At 32.9% G+C, this 24,134-nt stretch overlaps 1 long non-coding RNA gene and 1 other non-coding gene across 2 annotated transcripts in view; one reads left to right on the top strand and one right to left on the bottom strand.

The window, feature by feature from the left end:
* Positions 1 to 23,842, top strand: part of LOC110345012 (uncharacterized) — a 382,083-nt gene extending 358,241 nt beyond the window's left edge. Inside the window, exons 7-9 of the long non-coding RNA XR_015449948.1 lie at positions 15,831 to 15,866; positions 17,592 to 17,622; positions 18,135 to 23,842. This is a non-coding gene — a long non-coding RNA (uncharacterized LOC110345012). The remainder of the gene's footprint in view (positions 1 to 15,830; positions 15,867 to 17,591; positions 17,623 to 18,134) is intronic.
* Positions 21,995 to 22,099, bottom strand: LOC147828959 (U6 spliceosomal RNA). The gene has a single exon (XR_015449973.1). It is a non-coding gene; the product is annotated as a U6 spliceosomal RNA (small nuclear RNA).
* Positions 23,843 to 24,134: the final 292 nt, after the last annotated feature.

The raw sequence follows: 24,134 nt of genomic DNA on the forward strand, positions 1-24,134 counted from the left end.
TGCTGGCAGGGCTGTAGGGAAAGAGGAACCCTGCTCCACTGCTGGTGGGAGTGTAGACTGGTGCAACCACTGTGGAAATCAGTATGGAGATACCTCAAAGAACTAGGACTGTAAGTCCCATTTGACCCCACTATTCCACTGCTGGGGATCTTCCCCAAAGAATTAAAAGAATCATACCACAGTGATATATGTGTGCCCATGTTCATAGCAGCACAGTTTGTAATAGCTAAAACTTGGAAACAACCCAAATGCCCATCAACTGGACACTGGATAAAGAAAATGTGTTTTTTTAATAAAATGGAGTACTACTCAGCCATAAAAAATGAGAAATTAGAGACATTTATTGCTAAGTGGATGCACATTGAGGCAATACTCTTAAGTGAAATAAATAGGACACACATGTATAAATACTGAATAGTTTCTCTGGTGTGAGAAACTGAGAGTGGAAATATAGACTAAATGTATAATAGGTAACGTGATGTAGGAAGAAAAGGGGCAAAGGGGAAGGAAGTGGGAGGGCTAGGGGAAAGGATAGAAGGGAAGGGGATTACTATGAGAAAATGGAAAAATAGGAACAAAATCTTTGTAAATAGGAATAGAGGGCTTGAAGGGAGGGCTGGGCAAGGCTGAAAAATAAGAACCAAGAGAGACTATGTAAAGGTGCAAATTTCCAAAAATGAATGTCATTATATTGTATACCTAAAATGTACCAATGATTAGAATGAATAATCGATAATGCAAAATAGGAAGAAAAGGTCCAAAGGGGTAGGGGTAGTGGGAGGGGTAGGGGAAAGGAAAGAAGGGAAAGGAAAAATGATGAGAAATGGAAAAATTGGAAATAAAGTCCTTGCAAATAGGGAAGGGTGGAGGGGGTGAAGGGAGGACTAGGAATGGGGAGAAAAATAAGAACCAAGATGCATTATATAAAGGTACAATTCCCAATGAGAAATGTAATTGTGTTGTATACCTACAATGTACCAATAAAAGAATTTAATTTAAAAAAATGTATGTCTGGATGTATTATTTTTAGGGTCTTTATTCTACTCTATTGATCTCTACACCTTAGCACACTTTCTTGATTGCTGTAATATTAGTGAAAGTCTTGAAATAAGCTACTATACATGCTTCAACCTTGCAGAAGCTTCTTTTCCAAAGTTGTTTTTTTACTCCAGTTCATTTAAATGCATGCACAATTTAGAATAAATTTGTTTATTTCTATCAAAAATCTAAGTTGCAATTTTTCTTGGGTGTTCATTTAATCTGTATGCTACTTTGGGTGAGAATTATTATTTTAATCAGATTGAGTCTTTCAAATCATTAGTGTAGTATATCTATTCATTGAGAACTTTTTTTTTTGAGCATTTATTTTTTTTGTGCCTAGTCTTTAAGTATTTTATTGCATAAAATATTTTAAATATCTTGATTATATTTTAATGGTACTTGTTAAGGAAAAAATGATTTCCTTATTGTTCACTATTTAAGTGTAGAATTTTATACATCTTTCTTCTATTAATACAAGCAAATAATTTTAAAAAATTAATATAATTTGCTCAATTATATTGATTTTCAAATGTTGAACCAACTTTAAGTTTTGATAGATCCTAATCAGTATGATATATTGCTTTATGAAAAAATGTATTTCGGAATTTCTTTTGCTAAAAGTTTGTTAAGTTTTTTGTGATTATCATTATTATTATTATTATCATTGTTATTATTATTATTATTATAGACAGGGTCTCACTATGCAATTCAGGCTGGCTTTGAACTCACTATGTAGCCCAAGCTAGCCTCGAACTGACAGCGATACTCATGCCTCATGTGTGTTGTGTGTTTCCCCCCGACCCCTTGCTGAGATCACAGGTGTGCATTATGATGCCCCGCTTGACCATTTTTATTATGAGGAGTACTCTGTGGTTTGTAGTTTAGTTTTTATTCTGGATTTGATCTGAGGGTAATTTTGTCCTTGTAAAATGAACTAGGAAGCGTTTTCTTTTTTTCTAGTTCCTAGGTAAGTTTGACCTGAAATGGGACTCTTTTCTGGCGGGCCTGGAGCTTTGGTTTTGTTTTTTAGGGCGAAGACTTTGTGTATTTAACAATAAATTAATTTAAAGCAATAAACATAGAGTTGTTCAGGTTATCAGTTTAATCTTAACTGGAAAGCAATAATGTCTGGTGTCTTTCAGGGCATTTCTTCATTGCATTTAAATTTAAAAAAATTATTTGAATAAAGTTTTTAATGATATTTATTATATTTTTAATGTCTATATGATTAGAAGCGACGTTCCTTCCTTCATTTGTGATATTTGAGTAGACTTTTAAATCGCTAGTTTTTAAAGATATTTTTCTTTCTTTAGTTTAATCAACTTTAATTTTTCCCCCTTGAAGAATCTCCTTTCAGTTTCACTGATTTTTCTTGTTCATATTTTGTTTTTAATTTCTTTGATTTTTGTCTCAATATTTGATATTTCCTTTCTTGAATATTTACTTGGGGCATAACATGCTCTTCTTGTCCTAGTTCTTTAGGGTAGAAGCTAAGGACATCAGTTTAAAAATCTTTCTTATTTTATTGTAAATATTTATTGCTGAGATTTTTTTCTGAAAGTCTTGCTTTAGTTTTATTCAGCAAATTTCAATGCATTGTAGTTTAAATTTCTTTCAGTTCAATATATTTCCCGATTCCTTTAGATTCCTTCTTTGTTTCACATACATTTGAAATTTTCAGTATGTTTGGAGATTTTATCAATGTCTGACATTGATTTCTACTTTAACTGCATTGTAATTAGTGAACAGACTGTTTTCAGTTCTCTTAAATTACTGAGACTGACTCAGTATATATTTTGTCTTGAAGAATATTTTTAAGTGAATCTAAAAACAGTGTATGCTGCTATTTGGGGAGTGATGTTATGCATAAATATAAATTATATCAAAGTGGTTGATAGGATTATTCAGATCTTTTATATGCTTACTGATTATTTGCTTGCTTTTTATATCAGTTATTGAGGAAGACGTTAAAATCTTCAACTAAAATTGTTCACTTGTCTGTTTTCTCTGTCAACTCTGTCAGTTTTGTTTGTTTTTGTTTTTCACTTAAATTCTGTTTTCTTTCTTTTTTCCAGCTTTCGCACTAAGCCACATTCCCTTCCCTTTTAATTTTGAGTTGAAGTCTTCCTAAATTATTAAATTGCCCAGGCTGAGGTGAAAATTTTTAGTCTCCTAGAGTGGGATTATAGGCCTGTGCCATTATGCCTGATTGAAGCTCTATTTTTTAGTACATATAAATTTATGATTTTCATATGCTTTTTAAGGAATTAATTTCTTCATATTTATGAAATGTCCTTTAGGTCTGGTAATAGTTCCTTTTAATGTATCTTATATTAATTCTATTACATTCTTATATTTATCTCTTAGTTGTGTTCTTATATTTAAATGCTTTTCCCTTTAACCAACATCTGCTTATTTTTAACTTTTTATATTCTAATCAACAATTTCATATTTTATTCTACGTTTTGACCATTTACATTTAATGTAATTATCAATATAGTTTGGTTCAAATCTACCAGCTTATTATTAGTGTATGTTCCATACACTCTGTTTCAACTTTCCTTTTTCCTTATGTTAACCGAGTATTTTCATGATTCTATTTATTTTTTAATGTATTCATTACTAGCTATTTCTTATTGGTTTTTATTACAGTGAGTGTTTTAAAGGCGATTAACATGCATCTTTAATTTATGTTTATGGTCAGATTATAGTGTGTTGTTACATACTAGTGTAAGAAATTTGAACAATATAATCTTCCATTTCCTTTATTCTTATATGCTATTGTTTTAGATATTTTACTCCTAAATATTCTAAAATGACTCCTATATATTATTTTAAAAATCTCAATAGTGGTATCCTTTTTAAGCTTTACTATTAAACTTTTTGGAGTTGGATTATTTTTAATTTTCTAAAACCTTGCCAGATATTCCTCAGTAAATGGCTCTATATTCAGTGGTCAGTCAGTAGCTAAATAACCATATTTTTCTGAGGTGTAATATTTATTTCTAATTGATATTTGAATATTGATCCATTACTCAAAGTATCAAGCAACTTGCTTGCATTTTATCTGCACAGATATTTGTTTCATTGTATGCAGTTTGTTATTTTCAAGTTTGTCCCACATTTGTTTTTTTATATAGTATGTTTAGGAAATGTTTCATTGCAATATGACTAATTTTTTCAATGATGTTGGTTAAGTTTAATCAAACACTAATGACTAATTAAACCTTGTATATACAAAGTTTTTAATCTATTGTAACACTCATTTTGACTATTTCTACCAACTTATTAAAATATTTTAACAAGGGCTGGAGATTTATCTCAGTGGTTCCTCTGCCTTCCTCGCAAGTGCAAGGTCCTGAGTTCAATCCCTGTACCGAAAAGAACAAAAACAAATACAAAATATTTTAACAATTACCATTGTTTAGCAGTTATGTTTGAATGATTGAATTAGAGCTAAAATATTAAATAAATTACTGTTAGGTGAGTATCATAGACTAGATATTCCTAAGAATTTAATGCTTGATTATAAATTTATATGATTGTAGCTCTATGAAAAGTGAGTTAGCTTCTCCAAAAGTGCTGAGCACATTGGTTTGAAAATTTGTAACTATCTACCAGCAGCAGCAGTAAAACATTTCATTGTATAAAAGTCAAGAAAAACATTACCTGAAACTATGTTCAAATGAGGTAATTTTTCATTCAAACTATAGACTGGCCATAAAATGCTAGGGGTCACAGTTAAATGGGACTCTATATTAGGATTTAGTTCAAATAAAGATCTTAGTTATATCTGGACATCTTGCTCAACCTGTCATGGCTAATATACAACTCTTATTTTCAATATTTGGTACTTTAAAATGAATTATTTCCTTGCATTCTGAGCTACTATGCCAGCAGGAATATCAACATTTCATGAAATATAATACAAAGATTAATTTTACTGTATTTGAATCTGATTCTCCTAGGTACATGAAAATCATACAGGGATGGCTCCATACTTTCAGGCTCATAAAATTGCTATGGAGACCGTAAATTGGCTCTATGAAGTTCACTTTGCCCCCAGGAGAAACCGTGAAGAGCAACACGATTAGAACTGTGCAGTGTGTAGTAGAAAGAATTAATGCAGCAGGGAAAAATATTCTACTTTAAGCTCAAATTTAGTTTCACAGAAGCAAAGTCTAATGTATGAGTAGAAATTAGACATCTAAGGTGAGTGAAAATGTGAAAGTCTTTCCAAAGATAAAACAGTGAGCTTACGAAGCAATTTAAAATGTAAAGGAAGAGTATTGTTCCTATCAAAAATTTACAGAAAATGTTTTGGACTCTCTTGGGACATAGAAGAGAACAAAACTGTTCAACTACTCTTCTTGCTTCTTGCTTATATTTTAATAATGCCTCATTAAAATTTGAGGAGAATTTTTTTCTGGCTCTAGGTTGGAAAGACCAGAGAGGTTGCACTTGTGGCTTCTTTGTATTCTGCTACACGAGAAGGAAAGACAATGCAGTTATTTTCCTCTAAAGTGATGATTTAGCTTTGTTATTTTTGAGATTAGAAAATTGTACATGTGGTTCAACTTATCTGCTATCGAAGGAAGTGTCTGTGACACTAAAAGATCAGAGTACCTTTCATTGCTACTAAAATTTGGAAATATGTAATTGTTCTGTCTTTTTTAAAGCAAAGTTCAACATGATGATAGAATTCTTAAAACACATCTCTTTTCAATGTCTTGAGAAAACCCTTTGGAGGAACTAATTCTGCCACAAACTGGGTACATTTCCCTCATCTGGCCTTCAAGTGTTTTATATTGTGTGATTTCCATCTTTAACTACTTTTTCTCATGTGTCTTAAGTTCCAGCAAAGGTGAATCATTTCCCCTGCACTGATCCTTTGTCATTTCCCTGTTGAAGTCATTCTTTCTTGTTTCCTTTAAACCCCTGTTTGCCCTTAAGGACAACCAGCCTCTTCCTATTCCCTTATATTCGTTCCAACACTTCCAAGCCTGGTGCAAATAGGGACATTTTCTTCCAGCCTTCTCCACAGCACATCTCTGTAACACACTATTAAAATCCTGACTTTAACCTAATATAAATTCTGTTTTTGTATCTATCACACACAGTAGGATCACAATGACTGTATTTGGCATAGATGTTAAATAAACTGGGAACTAAGATAACTTGGAGAAAATGAGTAGCCTTAGTGTTACATGAGCCAGAAAGTACCTATGGTTTCTCAGCAGCTCCGGGACTTGCTTCCTATACCACTTATTCTCTTCCTGCCCTCCCATCCTTTTCCCTTCTATGTTTTTCATCTCCCTCCACCCTTTCCTTCTGGTTGAGATCATTTATTCTCTCCCTCCCTTAGTTTATCACATGCTGTAAATCTCTTATCTCACCATCAGTTCTCCCTAGTCCATACTTCAGCAAATAGCCATCCTTTAAAACATTAAGTGTCAAATAAACTTTTGAGTACTTTAATAATCTGTTTTATATGTATGTGGATCAATAATATTTGTTATTTCTTCATTCTCATTATATAATTTTGGCCATTTTCTTTTCAAACACATTCATTTCATTTCATAAGGGAACTGTGGGAAGGAGATATTACATATATTTCATAACTTATTAACAGCAATGGATATAAAATAAATTAGTAGGTAAAAGACGAGAGAGAAGATTAAGATTCATGGTTGTCATGAGGATTGGGGCTATGCCAAGCTTTCTCTATTTGTGCTGACCCAGGATTTTGCTAATATGGACAGGAGCATGGTCTATTTATGAGCCTGAGGAGTGAGGTCACAGCAGTTCAGGAGTATTGTAAAACATTACTTTATCACTTACAGATTCTTTCTCATACATCACAAGTCCTTCCTATTCAACTATTTTATCACTATCAGCACACACATATATTCTAGAAACATCTGTCTTAAAATGAATAGAACAAAAGCAAACCAAAAGTTACATATATTTCTATATCTTTGATTATATATAATATATATTTGATTTTATATATCTATCTTTGATTTTAGCTAACCCTCCAGCTAACACCATGTATTTCTGCCCTGTTTTATAGAAACGTTTCCTAAAATTGTGACTTGTCTTTCCTGTCTCTAATTTATGTCATCTCATTCTCTCTTGTCTATTCCAATTTGACTTCGATCCCAACTACTCAAGTACTCTTGAAAAAGTCATCATTTGTCTCTATGTTTCTAAATCCATGTTAAACTTCTTGGTAATGTCTGGGTAGGTAAAGCATTCCATCTTCTTGCAGCACTCCTTCATTTGTTTCCTGACAATGTACTCTCTTTTTTCCCCAAATGCCCCATTGGCCTCTGCTTCTCTGCATTGTTTCTCGGTTACTCTCTTATCGGAACTTGGAAGTTTGGAAGGTTTCAGGGGCTAGTCCACAGCCATCTTTTATTTTTTACTTGGCCTTTTACATATCTCAACTTGTGGGTTCAAATATGGACAATTCAATTCCTCTTATTCTAATTTATATTCAATGGCCAATCTGAAACTTTAATGATATTAATAGATATTTAGTAGTCTTGTAACAAATGGGAAAACAACAACCATCAAAAACTTGTCCCTTTCCAAATCTCTTGTGATTTCAATAAAATAGCTCTGTATCAAAACTGTATCAAATTCATTAGCAAGTATAAGGCCTTATACCACCATTGTCTTCCAGATCTACTCCTCTCCATCTTTATTGCCTACACTCAAGTCCAGCTAGCATTATATCTCACCTGCAAAATGGAAATGAGCCTCAAATCTTATTTTTCTGCTTCTACTCTTGCTTGTTTCCAATTTATTCTTCACATATCAGACATAATATTCTTATATAGAAGAAGAAAGCATGCCAATTCCTTGTTTTATATCCATGCATTGACTTTCCATTTCTCTTAAGAAAAAAAACCAATCATTTTCAATACCTTTCAAGCCCTTTAATGGTCCATATTATTCTCAACTTCATCTCATATATTCTGTCTCCAATAACATGCACATACTCTGTTCTCCTTTCTCGTCCTTCATCACACAAAACCCTTCCAGATCACAGCCTTTGCACTTACTGTCCTTCCTGCTTGAAATGTACTTTCCTAAGCTTATGTAATGTTGGCTCTTATAATTTATATTGGCATAAATATTTTCCAAGAGATTCTTTTTCTAACAACCAGAGTTGATGTCACCTACTCTTTTCTATTACATAGTGTTAATTCCCCTTAGAGTTTTTATAGTGTCTCATTTAGACATTTATTTATTTGAGTTGTTGTTAGTATTTATGATTAAGATATGGAGATAACTGGTCTTCCTAATACCTGGAACATAGTGGCCAATGTTGAATCATGAATCATAGAAACTTATAATTGATTCTGGGAAACCAAGGTGCATAGATTTTTAACACAAGAAAAACTTAGTAAAATTACAAGGCTGTGCCTGATTAAATTCCATATGAAATGGGTAGACAGGAAGGACATAAGCATTAAAAATCTAGAAAGTGTTTATAAAGGCAAAAGAAACAGATAAAATATGGTGAACATATAAATTTAAAAAATATAGTAAAAAGACATATTGCCATTAATCCCCCTCAAAATGCTCCTTCTTGCTTTGAACACACTTGCATCATTTTTGACCCCTGTCTGATGCAGTTCTGGAAGTCTCCTTACATGAGTGTCTTTAGTTGCATTGTGGTGGTTGCCTCAATATGAGTTGATCAAAATGTTCACCTTCCATGGTTATTTTGACTTTAGGGAAGAAACAGAAGTCACACAGTTCCAGATCTAATAAACAAGGTGGATGAGAACACACTGTGATGTGTTTATGAGCCTGATTTTATGCTAGATGACATCTGACAGTGGTATTCAAGGAATTTTTTATTATACTTCATAAAAATAGGAAGGAGGACTTGCAAAACTGCTTCAGAAAATGCAAGAACTATGGGATAACTGTTTGAAGCAAAGGGAAGTATTTTGATGGGGACTAATGACAATGTAGCTTTTAGTGTAATACATTAATAAAATTAAACATGACAAATATATTTCATCACCTGTTATATTATGGCCAATAAAGAGAATTTTATAGGAGAGAAATCAAGAGCTTGAATATATGAAATAAACAAACAGACTGGATGAAATTTGGACACAAAAAGCTGCCAATTTAGGATTGGTTTATAATTTTAGGACTTTTTAAACATACTACATTGAGGAATTTGGATCTTTCCTTGAATAAAGAATCAGTGCAATTTTGGGGTACTGAAATAGCATTTATATGACATTAAAGAAGAGTAATTTAATGAAGGAGATGAAAGAGATGATACAATGAGAATGATTTAGAAAAGTTATGCTGGTCCACAGAAGAATCAATGAGAGACATGGTGGCAGTGACTATGGAAAGGGAAGCAAAAAGTCTATTTCAATAGTAAATGTGAAGAACTGTTGTCCAATTAGGAGCTGAAAAGGATGATAATGAATGCAATATTACAAGGTTGCTATTGAGATAAAAAGAGGCAAAGTTTGTATCTACATGAATATAACAAATATATAAGTATATCATAATATATACTTACATCAAACATATGGTATATATACATATATGTACATATATATAAAGATACATATTTGACTGGGAAAAGTATCATTTACAGATATTGCAGCTGTGTACTTAAAATAGTACAAGGAATCTCTAAACAATTAGAAATAAAAGTGTGAATTTAGCGAGTATATTGGATGTTGTCAGTATATAAGAATCAATTTTAAAATATGTGCCAGGAACCAGCAGTACAAAGTAAAATTTGAAAAATATTGAATGAGTAACAGCGCCAAGAAGCACAAATACATTAGAAGAAAGCTTTGCATAATCTCTGCACAGAAAAATTTGAAACTTTACTAAAGAAGAATTGGATAAATAATTCACATTTGTGGATCATAATATTGTAAAGATGTCTATTTTTTCCAAAATAATCTATACATTCAACACAATACCAGTCAAAATCAATTTTGGGGAATGATAAACTAATTCTAAAATTTATCTGGAAAGCCCAAGAGCCATGAATATGCATGCTGATCTTCTTACAGAAGATAAAAGTTGGGATTCTTATACCACAAGATATTCAGCTGTATTACAAAGTAGCAAAAATTATGTGGGCAATCACATATAGACTAATGAAATGAAATAGCAGGTCCAAATTCACATGCACACACACACAAAAACACATATATTAATGACAGCTATTTCTAAATTCCATACTTAACTACACACTGCTTTTGTGTTTAGATTTATGTTTGCATATCAGTTGTGGGACTATACATTTCATAAAGGAAATTTCTGTATCTCTACACATAGATGTATTGTACATATAGTAGACAACTGGTGCATACGTTTTCTGTTAAAGAAATTTGTTTCAGGACCAGGGACTTAGCTCAGACTTAGCAAGTGCAAGGTCCCAAGTTCTATCTCTGGTACCAAAAAAAAAAATGTTTCATTCTTTTATTCAACAAAGATTTACCAAGTGTGTACAAAGGGCCAGCACTGTTCAGGATGGTTGTTATAGGCTGAGTGTATCAATGACCTCCTTTGTTCATGTTTTCTGTATCCACATCTTCTGAAAAGTTGATTTTTCTCAAAGCTTAAGAATTTAAAAAATGCAAAGATAGTGCAGAGTTCTTATACACACCATACCCAGTTCCCTCTGCTACTAACATCTTATATTACTGTAGTACATTTGTTAAAATTAAGAAATCATTCATTAATCATTTTTTCATCCATACTTCATTCAAATTTCCTTAATATTTTCCCAATGTCCTTTATCTGTCCTAGAATTTCATCTAAGCCATCTTATTAGGCCTAGTCCTCATGTCTCTTAACTTCTTCATTGTGAAATTTTCTCAGACTTTCCTAAGTGTTCATGATTTCCCCAGATTTGAAGAGTACTGGTCAGTTATTTTCTACACTATCTCTCAATTTAGAGCTAAAGTATCATTTTTGATCACATCAAATAAAAGATGCACACCATTAACATGATGCTAACCTCTCTTTTTTTTTTTTTTTTGATACCAGGGGTCAAACTCACAACCTTGTGCTTGCAAGGCAGATGCATTACCACTGAGCTAAATCCCTAGCCCCTATGCTAACATATTTTTTCTCCCTTTCCACACCATACTTATTGGAATGAAGTTACTATGAGCAACTCAGCAAGAAATTATGGTGCATCTCATGGAAATGAGGGGATGTACATAAATTATTTAGATTTTTTTTCTCCATGAGAGATATATAATTTCTGCTGAATCAATAAATTCAATTTTTATAATACTATGGACTCCTGAATAGTTACTTTGTATTTTAGGTGATAATTCAATACTTCTTTTTGTTTTATCACTCAAATTGCTTCAGCTTTGGCCATGGGGATTCTTTCATTTGGTCCCTACATCTTGTTGACATGTGTCTACTGCTCTGTTTGTGTGTACGTAAGTCCCTGTCTTATGTTTGAGTCCTGTTCAGTGAGAACTGCTGTAAGTTGCACTCATTCATAAGTCTGACAAAGTGAGTCTTATACACCTTTGGCACAAATATACAATGTAAAGCATAAAAAACCCACACATTCAAGAATACAGTAAGTCCCTGACTATACTGTACTACTGTACAATATCTCACTATACGGTAAGCACTCAGCAGCACAACCCAAATGTGACAATGTCCTGCAGACACATGAGCTACTTCGGAGATGTGTTCACATCTATGAATGTTTATAGAGCGAGGTCCCTTCATATCTGTGAAGGCTTTCAACGTGAATGTTCATAAGTCAGAGACTTACTGTATTGTATATATACTTCCCTCCTTCCTTTGTTGCCCTGAAAGATGCTCCGAAATCATCTTGTCTATGTCCTGCTTCAGTTCTAGTTTGAGATCTTTGTTTAAGGAGCAAAATCTTAGTTCCCTTTACTAGAGAACAGTATTGCAAACTCTAGGTACTGCTATATCTGCTCATTGCAAATAGGGTGCTGTTTGCTTCTAGGTCATATCAACTGAAGAGTAAAGGGATGCATGTTGTTACGTTAATTGTGTTTTCTATTTAAAATATTACTAATAATTTATTACTATAAGGCATACTTATATGAAAAATTGTTTAATTTTTAAAATAAATATATAACCTAGGTAGGTCTGTTATTATGATTCTTAGTAACTTGAGAGAAATTTTATGCCTTCAGAAAGTAATCCTGAAAATTGTATGTTTCTTAGAAAGAAATTCTTCCCCATGTATCATCCTTATTATTGCATGGTTACTGATTGTATTGCTTGGTAATAGTATTTAAGGTACTCTTGGGACAACTAATGTAAGTATAACTCTTCAAATCCCCTGATTTAAGAAATCACATGCATTTTATATTTAAACATAAAAATCTGCAAAGGAGGACATTTACTCTTACAATAAATGAGCCTGCATAATGCAATTGCTTATTCACTTTTATATAGAGTAGTCAAGGGAAGACTCCATGAAAATTTGTTGACTAGATTAAAAAATTGCAATGTAATGAAAACTCCAGATAAATCAGATGAGACATTCCACATATTGATTATAACAAAAACTATACACATCAAGGCATTCTTAAAGTGTTAATTTTTCTCTCTCTGAAATATTATTTTAGATATTTTTGAATTTTTCAACAAAAGTCTCTACTAAACTTAATTTCTCCATTATCATCTCACGGTGATGATTACTGTTGTGTCTGATTTCTGGATGCATGAAATATGTCAATAAACTCAGAAATATTAAGTTACACAATTCATTTTTTTTGCCAGTGAATTTACTAAGCATATCATGTGACTTGTCTTACATATGTATTTTTGTGATTATAAAATATTTTAAGTACACAAAAATGCAAAGATAATAATATGGGGAACATCTTTGTAGCCAAAGCAGAGTTTAATGAAGAGTCATTACAGATATAATTGACCCCATATACTTTCCCTCCAGACTTAACCACTCACCTGAATAGTGTGTTTATTACTCTTTTTCATGCTCTTAGAATATATGTCTGGATCCACAAACTCTATATCCTGAAAAGCTGCATTTTTATGATTTAATAAATGTGATATCATTCATATATCACTCAGAAACTTGCTTTTTTACTACAAATTATATTTTGAGACTTATCTGTATTTCTTCACCTAACTATATCAGAGCTTAGTAAATTACAGCCTGCAGGGTGCTTGATTTTTTAAATAGGGTTTTATTGATCATTAGCTATGGAACATAACCTGGTTTACATTTGGTCTCTGGCTGCCTGTGTACCACAGTGGCCAACTTAAGTAATTGTGAGAGCAACTGTATGATCCACAGAGCTAAAAATATTTACTCTCTTTTACTGCTGGTAAAGTTTGCCAATTTCTGCTCTAAATCATTCAGTTTGCTTGCTATGTAGTATTATATTATATGAATATAATGCAATTTATACTTCATTTAATTTTTCTCCTACTGCTAGGTAGTTATAATTTTTCTAATTTAAATATCTCCAGCTTTTCTTTCCTACCAATTACTGAGTTTGTTGCACAGCTTGTCTTGGCTTGATGGCTCTAATCTGATATGGAATGAGAAATTATACAACTAGGCTTACTGATACTCTGTCTAATATATAAGGAAGAGGAGACTGAAATGAGAAATCTGAAATTTCCCCTGACTGTTACATGTGTTAGTGCAGGACATGTATTACAGCTTGGATGCTTTGTTTCTCTCTTCATCCTCAATCCTCGAGTACTTTCTTGATTGTAAAGGGGTTGGGGTTTTTTTTTTCGGGGGGAGGCAGTGAGTTGGTCCTGTATTTATATGCAACTAAATACAGCAGAGGCTATGGAATACATTAAGATGTGCAAATGTAGACTGATCCCTTGGCTCATGGAAAAGTTTAACTGCTATAGGAAAAATACAAACGTGTGACCTTCAAAGGATATCAGTGAAATCCAGAAACAGGTGTCCAGCTAAAAATTGAACTGAGTTACAGATTGATGGTGGAATTGGAACGAGAAGTTAATGCTGAAAAAAATCCTTCAACTCTTCTTTAAGGGATCAAGTATAAAATATACCTGCCTGCTGGTAAACATTCATAGCAAGACATTTCCATCCATCATCTCGCGTTCTGAAAGTCAGCAACGCTATTGTGATTTCAGCATTTTGAATTTCCTTAATGAGTTCTTTGCTTGAATATCACAAGCTGTTCCATTAAATCAGTTTCAGTAGCCTTAAGTTGGATTTGTATTAAGACAATTGTATATCTATCATTTGAGTAGAAGGGGAAAAAATGAGACTGGCTAAAGAAAAATGCAGTGTGGCTTCTCCAACCTGAATTTATTCTATTTTTCAACCTTTTCCTCACACAAGTACTTTCTAATGTAGGCTGAAGTCATCCATTTAAGCATGACTTATTCATGTTCAAAAATGATTGATTTAGACAGCCAATGCAATGCTAAGCTCCCTCTTCCTATTGCTTGACATACTTGCACTTCAGATACTGATGGTTGAAAGCAGCAAGATTGACTGTATAGAGGATCAGCCCGAATGCCAAGATGGATCAGTGACAGCCACGTTGACTTTTAAGTGCAGTAATAACCATAAAAGTGAGTGGGTGAAAATGGAATTATAGAAGTCCATTTATCCCTCACAGTGACTTCTATAGAGGATTTGTTAAGTTGCCAACCACAAAAGCATGTGAGTCTCTTACAAGTAGTTGGCAAAAATTATCCTGCTGTAAGTAAACTGGTCTTTCTTAAATGTCATGATAAGATATGAGGAATTAGCAGATTATCAAGCACAAATGTACAGTTCAAAGAGGCTATGGCTGATTTTCCCAAATCTGAACTCCTGAGGCCTCACTTCTGGGGTACAACAATATTTGTTAATATTTAGTCAAACTGAGAACAACCTGTCTCCATACTAAATTCTTAGATAAGTGTTAAATGGTATTTATCAAAGTTAGAAAATGAACCTTTTGTGACAAGAGTTTTAACAATAGCAATCAACCTATAGGCAACGTTTAACTACTGAAAGGAATCTTTTAAAAACTGCTTGCTTTGTTTCACTTGCGACAGCTATAAGGAAATATATATCAGCTAAATGTGGAATTTTGCAGAAATTTTTAGCCCTTCCTTCTCTACCTTCCTTTCTTCCCTCCCTCCCTCTCTCCATTCTTCTCTCCCTTCCTTCCTTTCTCCCTTCCTCTCCTCTTTCCTTTCTTTCTTATCTCATTTTCTTCTTTTCTTTCTACTTATTCTTATATTTATTGAACTTCATCTACAAAGAAGAATGTGCACTAGGTCCTGAAGGGACTGTAGCCATGCAATGTCCAAATGCATATGCACGTGTCCAGTATAATACATGCTGGCATATATACATGCAAGTACGTGACATTTACATGTATATTTCAGCATTCATTAGGACTGGTTTATTCTGTTTTATCAGAGGCTAGATATTCTATCATATTGATGCTGAATATATTAATTAATGTTGTACTCAATAATTATATTTCCTCAAAGAGTTTGTGACATGTGATTTTTTTCCAGAGATTTTTCATTCAAATGAGTTATCCAGGGGATTATTTTAAGGATAGTAAATAGTTCCTAAACAATAATTTGTAGAACAAATTGAGAAGCTAAGCAGAATATACTTCTTGCCCTGTTTGTTTCGACTCTATAAGGATACATTTCATGTCTCACACGATGTGTCTTGGAATATTCTCAACATCACAAATTCTGCTGAACATTAAGGATACTAAGAAATACCACTCATGTTCTCTGTTTTACAGACTATAAGAAAAATTGGGAGGAAGGTGTCTAAAAAGGTAAATAAATAAATGACAACTTGCTAATAACAATATTTCTTACTTGAAAAATAGGGAGTTGAAAAAATTTATACCCTGCTAAATTTCTCAATTTATTAATCTGAAATACATCATTAAGAGTACTGCCAATTTCCAGATTGGTTTTCAGAAATAAGGTAATTTATGCAAAAGGTTTATCATAGTGCTTGTCTATTTGAAAGCTCTTTATGAAAGTCAGCTATGACTAGTCTACTACCACCACAATTATTATTACTACCACCTGGAAATGTACTGAAGAGACATTCCAAACAAGGGAGTGCAGTGTGGAGATGAGGAAGCCAAAAGTAACCTAGATATTTATCTTCCACTTATATGTGCTGGTAGTTTTCTACTATAAATTAACCAGGTAATTTTATCCCAGAAATTGAGTCCTGCTAAAGATTTTACAAATTTTATAATCTTTTTTATCATAATATATCTTTATTAAGATTTATATTAGCTTTCTTAAAATTTCCAATTTTGAAGTTAGCAGTTTTTGTTTCCTATTTTACTTAAAGGATTTTATAGTGCTTTTTTTCTTTCAAAATTTCTCTGATAAATTTGCTATAAAATTCCTAATTATACATATTTGTTACTTCTTCACAAATTTGTCCATTTATTTTAATATATTTTTATGCCTGTTAATTTTACAAAATATTAGATTTCAGTGTGGTATTTTATACATGCATATAACATATTTTAATCATCCTCTAATTACTTACCCTTCTACTCTCCTCCCCTTATTCCATTCCTCTTTTTAAATGACAATCTCTCTTGTACTTTCCTGCCATCCTTATTGCTTTTTTTATATCCCACATACTAGGCGAAAGATGTAACACTTGTTTTCCTGAATCTAGCTTATTTTGCTTAGCACTATGAGCTTCAGTTCCATCCACTTTCTAGCAAATGACACAATTTTGCTCTTCTTGTGACTGAATAATACTTCATTGTGTGTGTGTATATATGAAAATGGATATACATATATAAATGGATATATATATATATATAGATTATACATATTGTGATAGAGATGGATCATACGATAATTCTATTTTTGGAATTTTGAGGACATTTCATGGTGATTTCCATAGTGGCTATACCAATTAACATTCCCCAAAACAGTGTTTAAGTTTTCCTTTCTCCCTCATGTTTTCTCTGCAGTTATTACTCTTTGTATTCCCGATAATAGGCATTCTGACTAGGATGAGATGGAATCTCAATATATTTTTGATTTGCATTTCCCTAAAGCCTAAAAATGTTGAAGAGCTTTTCATATATTTATTGACCAACAAATTTTATGTTAAATGTTCCTTTAATGAAGGTAACAGGAAGAACTGTCTCACAACATAAAATATTTTGCAAAAACAGATCCACATGACTTTTTATTTTGCAAATTCCCACTTTTTATTCTATCACTAATCATTCTTTCTCTTTTTACTCCACGTAGTGTTCACATGGTAAGTTTTTCTCTCCTTTCTTATGCAAAGCCATAATCTGGATGCAAACTTGAATATCACATTAAGATATGTTCTCTGTCCAACAAATGGCCTTGAATTCAGCAGTATATCCTGGAATTTGAAGAACTCTCTTGCTGTTCACTGTGGTGTATCACAGTATTATATCCAAATAGAAATATTGCTACTTCCTCTGTGACAATTCCGCAAGTCAAAAGATATACAATTTTCTCTATTTCATTTCACCCAACAGGAGAAAGTTGAAAAGGAGTAAATGAATGGAGGTAAGAGCCATATAGGAGGTTTTAAACTGAGGGAATTTGGTAATTAGATGATTTTTGATGGGATAAGCTCAACATAAGCCTGGAGAAAATCAGATTCTGATATTCCTTGACTCAAAGAGGAACCAACTCTGTGAATACAATTAATGACCCAGAGCGTTGCTGAGGATCCAACTGGAACTAGCATGCCTGGAGGAGAATACACTTTTTTTTGGTATCAAGGATCAAACTCATGAGCTTGTGCAGGTGAGGCCCCACTGAGCTAAATCCCTGGCCCGAGAATATACATTCTTGTTGGATTTCTTTTTTGTGCGTTACTTTTCTCCTGAGGCATTGAATTTAATAAATCACTGAATAATAACACTCATTTTAGGTTCAACTTTAGAAGGTAAAGTTGAAGAAAGGAATCAGGAAACTCCAAAGATGGAATGATTGAAGTTAGTTGGACTAATTAGCGATGATTGGTCAGAGTCTTATAATGGTCATTGGATTTTTCTTTCATCTTATTTTTCCAGCTGTCCACAGTAGTCACAGATGGGAGCAATGAAAACAACTGGTAAGCTGACAGAAGAAAATGCAAGGAGATTGATTTTCCAGAGAGGATAAACACAAAATAAATGATTCTGAGATCTAAGCTGGAAGAAAATATGTAAAACCAAGGGCAGGACTACCAGGCAAGCAGACTAAAAGAAGAACTCAGAAACTCTCTTATCAGTTATATTTACTATTTGCCTTTACTTATAGGTTACACTCAGTTCTTTACAACACTTGAACCTGAACCTCCATCAGTCCCATAGACCCCAGATGAGCAAGGCATATTTTGGGATCTGAGAGTCTCAGCTGTCTCCAGCCAAAAAGAAGATGTATATCTGCAGCTTGAAATTATGAGTCTATTTGAAAACATCTAACAGTAATGAGACCGATTACCAGAGGGGAAAAATCACCATCAATTCTTGCACATATTCTTTTTTTCTTATATGCAATATTAAATATTTGATGAGTGAACTAATATGATTCCTCCTTGGCTTGAGTTTCTTAAACATCCCAGTGGATTTCATTTAAGTCAAGTATAGTCTATAACGATGTATCCTACTTTGCCCTACTCCTTTCTCTACTATGTCAGGGCTCCTTTGAGAGAAAAAAGTGGATCTAATTTGATAGGTATTAGTGCTATTTCCCAGGTTTTTTCTTTCTTTGTCCAGTTGAGATCAATATTCTTTTATCTCAATTTCTATACAAGGATGATTATTCTAATTGTTAAGAAAACTTGTGTATAATATTATACACTACAGCATGAAACATTTGAAAGCCTATTAGAAGTCTGGAAACTGTATTTTATTAGTTCATGCCTGCTATATATAGCAATTACATTCAGCTTGATGATTCGATACATAGACGTATCACATCTTGGTCAGTTTCATTCCCCCCTGCTCCCTGGCACTCCCTTTTCCAACCTTTCCTAGACCCCTCCCAATCTCTAGAATCTCCCTCCTCATTGCTTAACATGACTCTTTATTTTGCAATTTAAAATTGTTTATATTTTGTGTCTGTCTTATTAGAAAGGCCATACAATTTTACCTTTTGTGACTGACATTTCACTTAGATTTATGGTTTTAAGACTCACCCATTTTCCTAAAAATGACACAAATTTATCCATACTCATGCCTGAGTAGTAATGCGTTGTATGTATAAATCACATTTTCACTCTCTATTAATCTGTTAATGGGCATGTGGGCCACTCCTATAATTTACCTATTGTAAGTTCTGCTACTATAAACATGGGTATGTGTGTATCACTATAGTAGGATGACTTTAGCTCTTCTGGAGAGATATCCAGAATAGCTGGATTAAATGGAATTTCCATTTTAAAAATTTGAGCAATCTCCATACTCATTTCCAAAGTGATTATACTAGTTTATACTCCCACCAACAATATAAAAGGGTGCTCTCCTACCAGCCTTTGTTGTTTTTGAGTCCTTCATAACAGTCACTCTTACTGAAGTAAGATGGAATCTCAGTGATGTCTTGATTTGCATTTCTTTAGTAGGTAAAGATACTGAACATTTTTTCTGTATTTATTGATGATCTATTTTTCTTATGTGAAGGGTCTATTTCAATTGCTGATTTTTTCAATTGATTCATATATTTTGAAGATCTATTTTTTTCAAGTTCTTCATGTAGTTCAGATATTAGTCCTCTGTCTGAGGAGTAGCTGGAACATTTTTTTTTCCACTGTGTTGGCTGTCTCTTCATTCTGTTGGTAGTTTCCTTTGCTATGCAGGTATTTTAAAATATAAACCCATTTGATGATTCGCTATTATTTCTTGGGTAGTTGGGATTCTTTTTAGAAAGTCTTTGTCTCTGCCTATATCAGCAAGGCTTTTACCAATTTTTCTTCCAGTACATTTAGTGCTTCTGTTGTACTATCTAGGTCTGCAATCCATTTAAATTTAATCTTAGGACAGCTTAAGAGATATGGATCAAGATTCATTCTTTTGCATGTAGATAACCAGTTTTCATAGCATAATTTGGGAAATGACTATCTTTTCTCCAGCATATTTTATTACCTCCTTTATTAAAAATTATGTGGCTGAAGGTGCTTGGGATTGTTTCTTCATCCCCATTCTTTTTCCTTGGTCAAGATGTCTGTGTTTTTCTGGTTTTACCTCTGTGACTTTGCAGGGTAACTTAGAGGTCTAGGATTGGAATGCCTCCTTCCTTGGTCATGTTGCCCAGGACTGCTTTGGCTATTCTGAGTATTTTTTGTTCTGTGTAAATTTTAAAATTATTTTTTGTAGTTCTGTGAAAAAATATGGTGATTTTTTGATGAGGATCATGTTAAATCTTTGTATCATTTTTGCTCATATGGCTATTTTGATAATGCTATTTCTGCCTGTCCAAGGACAGGGAATGTCTTTCCATTTTTTAATGTCCTTTCAATCTCTTTTTTTTTCAGAGCAATATAGCTTTCCTTATACAGGTCATCCTCTTGTTTGGTTAGGTTAATTCTGAAATATTTAATTTTTTAGGGCTATAATGAATGGGCTTTTTAAGTCTATTGTGAATGGGTTGTTTCCTTATTTCATTCTCAGTGAGCTCATTCTTGGTGCATAGGAGAGCTATTGATTTTTGTGTGTTTACTTGGTATCCTGCCACTTGGCTGAATTTGCTTATCAGTTCTAAAAGTCTTCTGATGGACTTTTATGGATCATTATGTCATCTATAAATAAAGATATTTTGACTTCTTCTTTTGGTATTTGAATTGCTTCTATTTCCTTCTCTTGCATAATTGCTTTGGATAAAGTTTCCATTACTATATGAACAGGAGTGGTGAAATTGGATACCTTTGTTTTGCTCCTGATTTTAATGGAAATACTTTCAGTTTTTCCCTATTTAGTATACTGTCGGCAGAATGTTTATTAAAAATGGCTTTTATCATTTTAAGTAAGGTTGTTCTATGCCATTCTTTCAAAGTTTTTATCATGAGTGGAAGCAGGATTTTTGTCAAAGGCTTCTTCGGAATCTATTAAGATTATTTCTGTTTATGTACGGTATTACATTGATTTATGTACATTGAACCATCCTTGCATCACTAGGATGAAAACAGTTTGGTCATAAGGTATGATGTTGTTAATGTTTGTTGTCTTCTGTTTGTGAGTATCCTGCTGAGGATTTTTATATCTATATTTGTTAAGGAAACTGGTCTGTAGTTTTCTTTTTTGTTATGTCTTCATTTGATTTCTGTGTCAGTGTAATGCTAGCTTCAAGAAATGCATTTGTCAATGTTGTTCCCTCCCATTCAATTTCACGGAACACTTTGAGCAGTATTGGCATTATCTCTTCCCAGGAGTTCTTGTAAAATTCTCCATTGATTTCATGGGTCATGGCTTTTACTATTTGGTAGGTTTTTAGTACAGCCTCAGTTTCCTTGCCTGTTATTGGACTCTTTGGGGCTTTTATATCTTCATGATTCAGTTTTGGTAATTCATATGTGTCTATGAATCTGGGCATTTTGTCTAGATTTTCTAATTTATTGGAATACAGGTTTACAAAATAGTTTCTTATAATCTTCTGGATTTTGGGGTGTGTCTATTGTGTCTTTGCCTTTTTCATTTCTAATTACAACTGATATGGGTCTTTCCTTCTTTTAAGAAGTTTTGCTAAGAGTTTCTCTATTTTGTTTATCCTGTTGGAAACCAACTCTTCTATTCATTGATTCTTGGCATTTTTATCTCAATTTCATTAATTTCCATTCTGATCTTTATCATTTCATTCCTAGTGCAAATTTTGGATTTTTATAGGACCTTGAGATGCATCATTAGGCTATTAATTTGGGATTGCTCTATTTTTCTAACATAGGCATTCACAGCTATTAAAAAATGTGGAACATTTCAAAATTTGCATGTCTTTCTTACGGAGGGCCCATGCTAATCTACTCTCTGTATTCAAGTTTTAGTATATGTGATGCTGAAGCAAGCACTGTAAAACAGGTTTTATTCCCAATTTTGTCATTAACTGCCTGTGAGCTTGAAATATCTTTCTGTTGCTCAGTGTCTTCAGTTTCTTCATTTGATCAAAATGAATGTGTTGATTCTTTTCATAATTTATCATTAGTCTGTGGGATATTTATTAAAGGCTTATTCTGTGTGAACATTTTGGGACTAATGCTTCCTTTAGAAGTTCATGCCTAGAAAAATGCTATGATTAAAAAAAAAAAAAAGGCCTTAAATTTTCAGAAGAAACCAGTGAGTTGAGGTACTTGATAGTGAGTCTATGTTAAGCATGTTTGGGGACAGAGAAATGAGCAGAGAGATGATAGCAGCAGGAAAACTACAAGCTATTTTCCTATTGAAGTCCTGAAAAACTGCAAGTACAAATTAGAATGTAGCACAAACTAGGCTCAGCTGAATAAGAGATATTAAAAGACCAGAGGAGACTCCATAAGCTGATGACATTGTCACTAGTTTTATTTATTGTTATCAAGTACTAGTGGGTTTACTTTTCATTTTCAGCTACAAGGACATCATCACAGCAATTGAGTATTGCCTGTCAATCCACTATACTTAGTGGGAATAAAATATAGAAGTGTTTACTTTCTATTAAATTTCATTTGTCATTTTAAGTTTTTGATGGTTTATATAAAATTCACACATATTTAGCATAAAATATAATTGTAGTCTTTTTGTGTGTTTCTGGAGCAACATTTTCTGTTCAGGAAAAATTTACTTTTACTCAAAGCCTGGGTCATGTTCTTCTGGATTTTTTAACAAATGAGAATTGCTAACATGGTATCTTAAATGGAAATGGAGTAAAAAACTGGCTATTAGGAGACAATAAAGGAAATGATGAAAAAAACTTGTTTAGACATATGGTCACACCTAGGAATTCAAAAGAAAAATACTTGGGAAACAGATAGGAATTTGTGTCCTTCAATTTCTGTGGTTGAATGAATGTCAAAACTTTTTGTATTTAACAAAAATTTCAAAAAGGACAAATCCTATTGAAAGTACTACAAAATGACTTCTGCCTTTCATATCTTCAATATGATGAGTATTTGGTAAGAACAAAAAGTAAAGTTAATTCAAACTGCACCAGATAGAATGACACAGTCAAAGAGATAAAAGGAAGCATCATTGTCTTTGAGATGCTCACAAGCTCATTGGAAAAGACAAAATGGCAGCACAGAAATGCTACACGCCCTGGTGCTGACCACAAAGGCCACAGAAGCACAGGAAGAAAACATCCCAGAACTGGAACCATGGTGTGCTTTAGAAGTTCCGCATCTTAGGGTCACTGAGAAACATAATTTGATTGGGAAGGTAGTAAAGTGTCAAGTTTGACCCCGTTATGGGCAATTTAGTGACTCAAGGAGACCCTGTCTCAAAATAAAGCCAATCTAAATAAAAATACATTAAGAAAGGGCTGGGGATGTAGCTCAGTGTTAAGGCCCTGGGTTAAATCTCTAGTACTGCAAACAAAACAAAACACAAAAATCACCCAGCAACAATGACTGAATTATTGAGGCTTGGCCGGGGGGTAAAGACTTAGGCTATCTTAAAGAGCAGGATAAACCTCAGCAATAGGGAAATATGCACATGGGAATATTTGAAGACTATCTATGTAGTTTCTTAAAATACTAATATTTATTTGTTTATATTTGTGGACTGGATAAATACTAATATTATATGAATTTAGATTAGAATTCTGGAAATGGGATTCAGGAGTTGGGATAGATATTAAAAGTAATTTCATATTTTGTCCTTGATTTTAATTATGATACTAACCAATACTGTTTCTAATATTTTATCTCTATTAATTGGTAGAATATGTATAATTATATCAGTATTCTGTAGTTAATATACAAAATTACAATGATTTTATGTGTTTAAAAAGTGAAAACATAATCATAAATGATCATATTGAAAAATATGAAGTATGGGCATTTATTAGTGATTTTATATATTGTTCTGAACATATCAAAACATATATATCTATCTTTAATATAAAATATAGGC

Source organism: Heterocephalus glaber, unplaced genomic scaffold, assembly GCF_053883595.1.
Source record: "Heterocephalus glaber isolate CG9 unplaced genomic scaffold, H.glaber_assembly_v1.0 deba00000818, whole genome shotgun sequence".
NCBI classification, from domain to species: domain Eukaryota; kingdom Metazoa; phylum Chordata; class Mammalia; order Rodentia; family Bathyergidae; genus Heterocephalus; species Heterocephalus glaber.